This window comes from Nelumbo lutea, chromosome 1 (genome assembly GCF_056320005.1).
Source record: "Nelumbo lutea isolate HS-2025 chromosome 1, American lotus-T2T, whole genome shotgun sequence".
Taxonomy (NCBI): Eukaryota; Viridiplantae; Streptophyta; class Magnoliopsida; order Proteales; family Nelumbonaceae; genus Nelumbo; species Nelumbo lutea.
The window spans coordinates 169,081,738-169,092,970 of NC_142684.1; the positions used below are offsets into that span (position 1 = coordinate 169,081,738).

The window sequence follows — 11,233 nt, forward strand, 5'->3', positions numbered from 1 at the left end:
CTCATCTGAACTCTGAAGCAACTAAAATCGAAACCAGACACTGAGACAAGAAACCTTCGGCGGTCGTCTGAGCTCTGAAGCAACTATTCTCCGGCATTCTGAAAAACTTATTCGAAGAAATTCTGTGGAAATCACTGAAGCAACTCATCTCCGGTCGTCCGAAGAAACTCTATGGAAATCTATTAGATTGGAACTCTGTGGCTCTTCTCTCTGTGGAAAGCATTCTCCCCGGTGGCTCTTCTCTTCGGTGGTTCGAAGAAACTCTGGAAATCAGGATTTTCTTGCTCTTCTCTCTCAGATGGAAATAGGTAATAGTTTGGTTTTCCTTAAAAAAAATGAAATCCTCAATTTTTTGTGTTTGTTACTATTGTTGTTTGTGTTTGTTACTATTGCCGTTATCCCTGAAACTTTTTGGGTTCCTTCATGGCTTCATCAATACAAATTGGTGAGAAAATGGGTTCTAATTTTCAGGGTCATTGATACTTTGAATACTTAGAATTAAGGCTATTTAATAGATTAAAATGATAATATTCTATCTTAATTATGTAACTAATACTTATTGAGATAATTATCTAGCTTTGTCAGACAATAGCCTATTTCTGAAAATTGGATGAGTAGTGCTTGTCTGAAAAGTTCAAAATTCATAAATTTTTCATTGTTGATAACTTTGTTTCCCTCCATGCCCAAACATATCTGATTCTCAAATAAAACTAACCTCTTCAATTGTTGATAACCTCTCAAATAAAACTAAATGATAATATTTAGTGGGCAAGAAGGGTCTGAATCCATGTCTGTACCGTAGGTATGTATGAAGCATTAGGATTACTAAACTAAGCTTCTGATTAATTAGTAGGTGCATTGGAGTGGAGTGCACTAATTAATAGCAGAATTTTGTGAATATTAGAAATGTGCTATTACAATTATGTGAATATTTAATTTCATTCTCATTTTCATCTTCTTAGTTGAATATTTAGCTGTTACAATTATGTATCTTATTCTTTTTGTTGTTTTTTTGTCTTTATGCATCAAGGATGAATGAACCTAGCAATGAAAATGCAAGCAATTCTGAAGATGTCAATGAAACATCTATGGCATCAGGATCTAGTAAGAGGAGGACTAGATCTAAAGCTTGGGAACACTTAAAAAAAAATAAGATTGGATTCTGGGGAGGAGAAAACTATTTGTATATAGTGGAAAACAATATATGGGTGGAAGTAAAGGGACAAGCCACTTGTTGAGTCATTTACCAAGATGCCCTGAAATGAAGGAAATGTGCACTAGTAAACAACAAGTTGAAGTGGAGTTTAAATTTGATCAAGATAGGAGTAGAATAGACTTAGTGAAGATGATAATGAAGCATGGGCATCCATTTAACATAGTTGAAGAAGAATTTTTTTTCAGATATTTGTCAATAATCTTCAGCCATCATTTATGTTTGTTTCTAGAAATACAATAAAGAATGATATCATAAAGATTTACATGGATGAAAAGAAGAAGTACAAATATTTTGATGGTTTGGATTGTCGGATTAGCTTAACTACTGATATGTGGAATTCGGAATAGAATTTGGGGTATTATTGTTTAACAACACATTTTATAGATGATGGGGGAGAGCTGAAGAAGAAAGTTATTGCATTTATGGCAATTGAGTGTCCCCATGATGGAAACACTCTATATGAAGTTGTTATGGAGAGGTTGTTGACTTGGAACATTGATAAAAAAATATGTTCTATAATAGTTGACAATGCCTCTAACAACGATGTTATGGTTAGGGAGCTTAGGAATCGACTCTATGTTAAAGGTTCGCTCTCATTGAATGGTGACCTATTTCGTATGAGACGTGCTGTTCACATCTTGAACCTTATTGTGCAAGATGGATTGAGAGAAATATCATCATTGTTGCATAAGATTCAAGAAAGTGCTAAATATGTAAGACTGACACCCCATAAGAAGCAAAAATTTGACAATGAAAAAAGCCAAGCAAAAGCATAAGAGAGGAATGGTTGTTGATTGTCCAACATGATGGAACTCCACATATGATATGTTGGACATAGCTTTAGAGTTGAGGGAAGCATTTTGTCGACTAGCCAAGCTCGATCGTGACTATAAGAATCTACCATCTGATGAGGAATGAGAGATGAGGGCAATGGTACGAGATTGTTTGCAAGTTTTTTACATTTGCACAAAAAACTTTTCAAATACTACTTCCCCAACCTCAAATGTATTTTTCCTAATATTTGCACAATCAATCTTTTATTGCTTTAGTGGCTAGATAGTGAACATGAGTATGTTCATTCAATGGCAAATAGAATGAAGCAAAAATATGATAAATATTGGGATGAATGTTCTTTGGTGCTTGCAATTGCCGTTGTACTTGATCCCAGGTTCAAGATGGAGATTGTAACATATTACTACAATCTCATTTACGGAGAGATTGCTGAGAGACATGTTACAAGAGTTAGAGAGGCAATGAATGACCTATATTCAGAGTATGTGGGTTTTGATACAGACGATAGGTCACTTGTATGCTCTAGTATTGCATCTTAGCTATTGAGGATTTGTGGTGTTTTAGATTTTTTGAGTGGTTTTTGATTGGTGGTTGATTGTAGAGCATCCGGAATGTTGTCTAGGGACTCAAAAGTCAGACTTGGATCTTTATTTTGAAGAAAAACTATTTCCTAGAGGTGAAGAGTTTGATGTTTTGAGATTCTAGCGAGTTGATGGTTTAAAGTTTTCCGAAGCTCTCTAGATTGGCACGCGATATTTTGGCAATTCCAGTATCAATTGTATCATCCGAGGGAACATTCAGTATTGGGGGTAGAATAGTGGACCAGTTTCATACTTCATTACTTCTAGAAACAGTGGAGGCTCTAGTTTGTGGGCAAGACTGGTTAGAAGCTCCAACAACAAAAAGTAAGTTAAAAATTGGATCTTGAAGCAGTTGTTATCTTTTCTATATGTTTATGTTTATTTATATGTTTTTGTTTCTAATATGTGTTTCTGGTTGTGCATTATTATGTTTTAGAATTGGATCTTGAAACCGCTGCTACCTCTCCTGTATGTGTGGCTTCTATAACTGACACTAACCGAACATGTAAGTTATGACAAATGGTCTACGATTAGTTTATTTGATTTGCAAAATGTTCGTGATTATCTAATTTGACTAAGCAAATGTTTTGTTTCAGGATGTTGGAGCATATTCCATGCATCTAGGTTGGACATATTTTTTCTTCATAGGTATTTTTTTCTTATAATATTTTTTTATAAAATATTTGCTATAATATTTGGATTGGATTGGACCTAGTCCATTTGTAATGGTTCATATTGGTCTAGGATGGGTTGAAGTTTTGGCAGAAGATAAGAGTGGGGCTGTGAGGCTATCAATGGACCAGGTTTGGGTTGGACACAATCTGAATTAAAACCAAATTGAACAAGTTGGAAAGTCCAATAGGACAGTGGATTGGATTGGACCAGTTCAATCCAGTCCAGGTTGAACATATTGAACAGTCCAATAAGTCAATGGATTGGATTGGACTAGTCCAATTTGGTCCAGGTTGGAAAGTCCAATAGGACAGTGGATTGGATTGAAGTTCTATTGATCTTTTTTTCCCTGTGACATGCTCTCTCTGTTCTGAGTTTGAGAATCCTGGTGATATTTCCAATTTTCTCATATGAGATTTCGTTTCAGTTTGAAAATGCATCAATTTATTTAGTGGGCCAAGAGTTTACTTTTTACCTGAAATTTGTAATGTAGTCTTGTTATGAGTGATGAAGCTTACAAATCTTGATTCTCTTGTTAAAATTAATTTCTATGCACATTATCTGAAATAAGGTGACAGAACTGCCATGAGCTGAAGTAATATAACAGATATGCTTGTTGATTCATAAGTTATGCCAAATGGCTTCTGTATGCCTTGTCTTAAATGTTTAAAGTATTAGTTTTCTGTATGCCAAATGGCTTATGTATGCCTTGATCCATCTTGAAATTTAAGCTATGATGGCCCTCAGCTTTATCTGAGTGATAACCATAAGTTATTCTCTACTGGACAGTGTAAGAAAACTTCAATGATAAAAAAATTTTATCATAGGACAGTTGGTGTTGGACCTTTGGAGCAGTTTTTTCATAGGACAGGTTTCATCCAAGATAGGCAGAGTGACAAAACTCAATTCCTTGCTCCTTGACTACAATAAACTTTCAGATTTGATCCCATTGGAGATGGGGAACCTGGAAGTGGAATTGTGTTGTGGACCTTATGTGAACTGCTGATAGTTTGTAGAATCCAGGATTTGGGGGCATTTTGATTGAGAGGGGTTAATTAGGAAGTGGAATCAGTTCAGGTAAAATAGAGGTGTTCAAATCATTGAGGGCATTTCATTTTTTGTGAAACAAGCACTCACCAAATGCTTAAAAGCTCTGGGTTGAACTTTGCAAATCATAGGGTTGAGAGTGACCTATAGAGAGAGAGAGAGGTTGAACTTTATGCTCCATGGACCCATTTGACCATTAATTAACCAACTAGCTAGGTGGCGCAACCCTATTTTAATATACCTAATGTAAATTGTTGTCAGTTACCATTAAAATATAGAGAAATAATAACAACTACAGCTGATTAACTTAGGTTGTGTTTGGTGCCTTCTTGCTTCAATTGGCACAGCCCCATCCTCTCTACCATTGTCATCCATCTACATGGAAAAAAAGAAGAGATATGCTTTAGCGAGATGAAGATACCAGAAATTGTAGATGAATATGACTCGGTGACAGATGGGTAGAATTTGTTAAACCTTGTGTTATCTTTTTCTCAGTATGGGGTAGTACGAAGCTTTATGATCTCTCTTTATTTTATATTTTAATGAAATTTTCATTAGAGATCAGAAATCCAATGCTCTAGTAGAGTTTGCTTTTGATGGTAACCAATTGCAGGGTGAGCTGCCAGATGATAGCATCTTTGGCCTTGGGAAGCTTGAATATCTATATTTAGGTTCCAACAATTTATCTAGTACAATTCCCACGGAGATTGGAAACCTAATGGCTACACCTCTTGGGAGGGATGAAAATTGGATACAGATCTAACACCTTTGGCTTTTGTTTTTTGGCACAAAATGGCTACTCCCCAAATCAAAAACATCCTTGAATCACATTTCATCTTGTTAGGTCAATCCGAAGACCCATATATACTCCAAAAGAGGAGATATTACCCAATGTTGGTCTTGAGTCTTGACTATTTGGGGTGTTAGGAGGGATGACAATTGGATACAGACCTAACCTTTAGCAAACTTCACACAAAGCAGCCACTCTCAGAATCAAAGCACAACCTTGAGTCAAATTTCATCTTGGGGTTAACTAAGATCTCTTTGATGGTTAAGGACCCACCAACTGTTAGCTAGAAGCTTGTATCGTATTTGGTCAGTGATTTTAGTTTCTAGGTCTGTTTCTTGATATTTTATTAGCAACCTAACTTCATCAAGCCATGGCATGAAATGTTCCAAATTTAGCCACCAGGGTTGGGGAGGGGGGATGGGTTATGGACTTATGGGTATGGAGTTGGGTTAGCCTCCTTCATGGGCTTGGTTTAGGCTTCTAATTAAGGGACTGGACAATCACAGCCCAAAGGTGAAACCTTGTTGGTGGTTAATTTGGAGGCTACAATAATTTAACTTTGAAAACTCACTCTTGTTTTAACTTTGAAATTCTTGACAAGTTTCTGAGTCTGTTTTCTACATTGACTCTCATCTCACCATGAGAAATTTTAATGAAATAATTTCCTAACAATAATATTTATTTCATTGTAACGTGACCAAGAAAAAATAATTGGAAGTATTTCTGGAACTTGGAGCAATGACCAAGAAATCAATGGTCCAAAATTTCAGATTGAAAGCTATATATATTTTCTTGTATTTGAATTCAATGAGGCCTAAGGAATGTGTTTAAGCCGACCAAGAAGGATTTGAATATGTATGGGTTTGGAATTACCAAATTTGATGGGCAATTATTACTGAGTAAGCTAGCAGTAGATGGTCTCTGCCAAAGTTAGCTCACAGAAATTAGGTAAAGATGGACCTCTGATAAATTTTCATTAGGGTCCCTTTGATTCGTGGGAGTAGAGGTTTAGAATCGGAATTGAAATGGATTATTCCAATTACAACTGTTTGGTTGGGCAGAATCAGAACCCTATTCTCATTTCTGGTGGAATGACATTTCTCTGTTTGAAGGAATGGCCATTTCTTCCTTTTCTCTTGGAATTAAAATCTTATTCCAGCTGATTTTAATTTCTATTCTTATTCTTGTATGAATAAACAGATCATGAGAATATTTTTGAATGCATCAGTTGTTTTGAGCTCACAAACGTTGTGACCATTGCCAAGTCATTTTTTCCGTTTGCCAGTAAAGCATAGACAAACATCCTGTTAAATATTTTGAATGAAGGAAGCATTCCATTAAAAGTGGCCATAGCCATGGAAAAGGGAAATGTTTTATTGGGTGGGTTTCTAGTGTCTCTATGTTTTATTGGGTGGTTATAAGAAAATGCTGAAAAATGGTTGCAGCAGATGTGAACTCATTTTTCTTTACCTCCTTAACATAGACTGATTTGGTTATTCTGGTGATGTGGCTTTTAGTGAGAGCTCCCACTTTTAAACCTGATTTTTTTAGTGGCTATCTACAATGATCTTGTGAACTTAGCAAACCTACTAATTGCACCCTTTGCTTACTTAATAGCAGATAATCTGTGTTTTTCTTTGCTGATTTCTCTGCATTAAGTTTGTAAATTGTAACATAGATTACCTTGGAACATTTGAGTGTCATATAAACTCAGTTTGTTAAAAGTATCATCTTGTGTTCAATACTTCATGCTTTTGTTGAATTATGTTGTGTTATAGCCACTTATCCATTTGTATATACTTTATACTGCAAATATTATTATGGGTAATTGTTAGGAAACATGGCATGATTGCTTTTGTTTAGATGTCCGTCCCATCCCTTCCCTATAATAGCTTTTTGTTTCTTTATTAATGTATTATTATCATTACTGTTCAAAAGAATCCTACTTTTCCATTGCTGGAGATATCCAACTTAACCATGTTTGGCATTCTTTTGTTCTTGATCTTTAGGTATATGATTATTTCATATTGATATCATCTGTCATCATGATATTGGCATCTCTCCTAGCACCAACATTGATGTCTTCTGACTTGTGCATGTACTTATTTGCTGAGTTGATTAATTTCCACTTCCAAGTGGAATAATTCCATTTATATTATTGAAAATTCCATTTCCCATTTTCCTGAGTTTTGCATTCATATTTATTTCATCTGACACTCATGCCTTTAATGGAGTTAAATCTGTGTATAGATATTCCATGATGAGAAGGTTCATTTTGGACAAGATTCAAAGGACAAATGTAGAGATGCTGTCTGGTGCCACAAAAGCTACTTTTGCTCAACTTCTTTTCCCAATACCATCTCTCATACAGTGTTTTCTTATAGTGACCATAGACACATTGGATAATGCAATATATTGGTCAGATCAAAAGCTTGGTTGCTGTTTTGTATATAGTTGGCTCGAATTTCTCAGACCAGTATTCCATTTTAAGGTGTTTTTCCTCATTGTTTCCAAGACATCTATCATGTATCCCATATATCTGGCATATTAGATGTAGCAAAGTGGTTTACAGTTATAGCTTGCAAAATACCAAGAAAAGGAACACTGAAATGGTCTCCCAGTTTATGATCCTATCATCCCATCTTACACTGTACAACCAGAGTTCTCTGGTTCTTATCTTGCATATTCAGCTTTTGTTCTTCTCATCTTCACCATTTTTTACAATATATTCTTCATTACAGTTATCAAACCATCTGTGGATGGAACAGAGTCAGCTCCAGCTCCTACTGTCTTCTTCCAACCATCCTATTTCGTTTTTTGGTTTTTGGTGAACACCCCTGATTCCAACCATCTATTTCTAGCTTACATACTTGTCTTCTTCAACATGGCCATACTATGGTACGCTCCAAAAGGGGTTATTCTGGGCTAAGCAGAGGTCTGACCAGGCATTCAAACCATGTTTACCTAATAACACACCCGACAGAGATAGTCAAACTAATGGATGCAAGATTCCTGATTCATTTGGGTAAGTAACATATGGTCCAGAAACTTGGGCTATTCAACTGACCGGACCAGGTTTACTGAGAATGTTCCAAGAACCAACCTTTATGCATCCATGCTGCACCACTTATCTAGTCCTAAAATGTGAACGAGTTGGACAATTCAGACAGAACAGGTTTACTGAGACGTTAATGGTAGTGACCCACAACAACTGGCAGATGACACAGTAAATTGCTTGAAATGAAATCATGTTTGACTTTTATGTAGGGAAAACATTTAATTTGGACTGGATTGGGTCCAATCCGGTCCATTTGCATTTCAATTGGACTGAACTGGATTCGGTTTGTATGGGGTTTGGACCGAAGTTGGTTCAATCCATTTGTAAATGGACTAATGTTGGACTGGACCGAATTAGACCAAATCCAGTCCAATTGACAGTCCTAGTTCCAGCTCAATCAGCACTTTAGAGAAAAAAAAGAAGTCAAAGAGAAAGTTATTAATGGTGTATACACCAATACTAAAAAAAAGTGAAGCCCACATTTCACCTAAACAAAACCAAACCGATCAAATGAAGATGTCATTATCATTATTAAGAGATCACATCTCCGCCCCCACAAGGGGCCATCCCACAATGCCTCACAGTATATTTTCACTCTGCATTGGGAACATCTCCTCATAATATATCAGAATCAATGATGTCATCATCGGAAGATATTTTTAATACACGGCAGTAGACCTGTTCATGGGCGGGCCGGGCTTTCACTTGTCATTAAGGGAAATATGCTAGGCTCGAGCCTAAGCCCGGCCCGACCAACGGGCCTATAACTTGGGCCTGAGCTCGGCCCTGATAAAAAGCCCGATGCCCAACCTAATAAAAAAAACAATTTTCACTATTCAAATTAGAATTAAAAATTCAAATAGTTTTTTTTCCTATTTAAATGAACAATGGGCCTATAAGATGGTTTTTCCCCTTTCTTTTATATTTTAAAACACAGTTATACATTCTTAAATAAAAAAAATTATTCAAATAGACATAATCACATTACTCACTTTAAGTCTAATATTAGGTCGGGCTAGGCTGTGCTATTTTGACAAAACCCGAGCCCGGTTCGAATTTATTGCAGATTGGGTTTTTTGGCCCGAATTTAAGCCCACGGGCCTATAATCACGTTCAAACCTGGCCGAGTCAGGCCAGGTCGGCCCGTCGGACCACCCGGCCATGAACAGGTCTACACGGCAGGTATGTGCTGTGGGGCGGCCCTTGTGTGGCGGAGATGTAAACATAAGGGCCATAAATTGATAAATGGGTTCATTTTGCATTATTGCTGGGACCCATGTGCGGGCGCAAAAGGTGTGGTTACATCATGGATAACAGGATAAGTAAGCAAATGCAAGGAATATACGCAGTTACCCGCGAAAATTTTACATGAAAAATACTTGTCCCAACTCCCAATAACTGTATTTACCCGATTAACTAAAAACCAACAAGGCCTAGCAAGATAGTTAAGTGTCCTCTTACCGGTCACTCCTTAGAATGTGAATATATATATATATATATATAAACACTTGCATGGAATAGCTCAAGTCGAAGGGGTGACTTAATTATATATAACTAGGTTCTGTTTGTTCTTTTATTTATTAAGTAAAAAAGAAAATGATCATTTTAGTAATAAAAATTATTATTAAATAAAATATTTTTGTTTTATTTATATGTTGGAATCTTTCATTCAAGGTGAGAAAGTTATTTATTCAAGTAGAAGATGGGTATCAGGCCATAAAAGTTATTTATTCACGTAGTGATACTTGAAAAAATAATTTTTCCTTGATTTCCACAATAATCTAAAAAAAAGAATATGGTATTCTTGATAAATGAGAATCAAAATTTCTTTAACCAACTTTTCTTCTGAAAATCCAAAAAAATAACTTCTGGTTGTCTTTTAAAAAATAAAAGGAAAAAATGAAGGAAAATTGATTGTCTTTCTAGAAAGTACAGAAAAAAAAAGTCTCATCCGGATTACTTTCGTGGAAGCATCCCTTCCGGTGCGTGATTCCCTCCCTGCTGAATTGATTAAATGGAACGCAATTTAGCGTCATTTTTTGGGCCGGTGGAGGCTATCATGAGTCGTCACTGACCCCTACAGGTCGTTGTCTCCTATGATCATAGGAGAATTTGGTCTTCTGAGATTCGTTGGAGAATTGGGCGAACGGGTAGCTGAAGCCGAACTCCTCTCCTTATTGCAATCCCAGCCTATAATCGATCCCATCTACTTAGCTCAAGAAGGAGGCCGAGTTGTACCCAAGGTTCCGACAGTTCATCATTAACATTGTACAGGTTCGCTTTGATTTCCTCATCTATTCTTCTTTTTTTCATTGTGCTTGTTTGATCGCACTATATTTGAATGTTGCTTCTTGTTTTATGTCAGCTTCTACGAAGTTAGGTTTTGATTTCATTATCAATTTCGTTTTGTGATTTGGTCCACTTCAGATGCCCATTTCTGTTCTTGACGAATTAACAATTGGACCTTTCCTTGTGCTTATTACCAACATCGGTGAACGGTCCTGAAGCAATAGCTTGTTAGTCCTAGATCAATTAAATTTAGATGGGTTTCAGTGAGATTGTGTAATTTTGTATGGATTGCTCAAGAAACAGAACTCTTATGTGTCATCAAATCATGTTTTACTAATGTTACATTGCATTCTGTTCATATGAAATTCCATTTCCTTGAATGTGGTTCTATAGCTTCCATTTACATTGACTTGTATCTTGGGTGTTCAATCATGAGATTAAACTATAAGATAACGCTTTATGTAATACCATGTTGAGATAAAATTATTAGAAAGAAAATGAGAGATATGAAAGAGCTGAAATTGTGCAAGAGAACCATTGAACAAAAGCTGTTCTTGCAGGACTACTTGTTGCAGAATGGTTGAATATCTGTTTAAGAAAACCTATCCTTTACCTTCGTTTTTAGTGCCTATAAAAATCCTGAGGTTGATGCAATTTCTAGGGTCTTCAAATATGTACTCTATATGAATAACAGAAGTTGGTTGCAAAAATCCAAATATGTGGTTCCAGATTGAAATCCCTAGTTTTTCATTAACATATGCTAATGTGAAGCATGTACCTCATGAAGT

General features: G+C 36.1%; 1 long non-coding RNA gene and 1 pseudogene across 2 annotated transcripts; both read left to right on the top strand.

The window, feature by feature from the left end:
- The first annotated feature begins 1,031 nt into the window (after positions 1-1,031).
- LOC148879083 (zinc finger BED domain-containing protein RICESLEEPER 2-like) lies at positions 1,032-7,683 on the top strand (annotated as a pseudogene). Its single transcript, XR_016104105.1, has 4 exons — positions 1,032-2,913; positions 3,026-3,094; positions 3,186-3,237; positions 7,349-7,683. The product of XR_016104105.1 is annotated as a zinc finger BED domain-containing protein RICESLEEPER 2-like (transcript).
- A 2,098-nt stretch (positions 7,684-9,781) lies between these two features.
- Positions 9,782-10,810, top strand: LOC148879084 (uncharacterized). The gene is made up of 2 exons (XR_016104106.1): positions 9,782-10,430; positions 10,522-10,810. It is a non-coding gene; the product is annotated as an uncharacterized LOC148879084 (long non-coding RNA).
- The last annotated feature ends 423 nt before the right edge of the window (positions 10,811-11,233 follow it).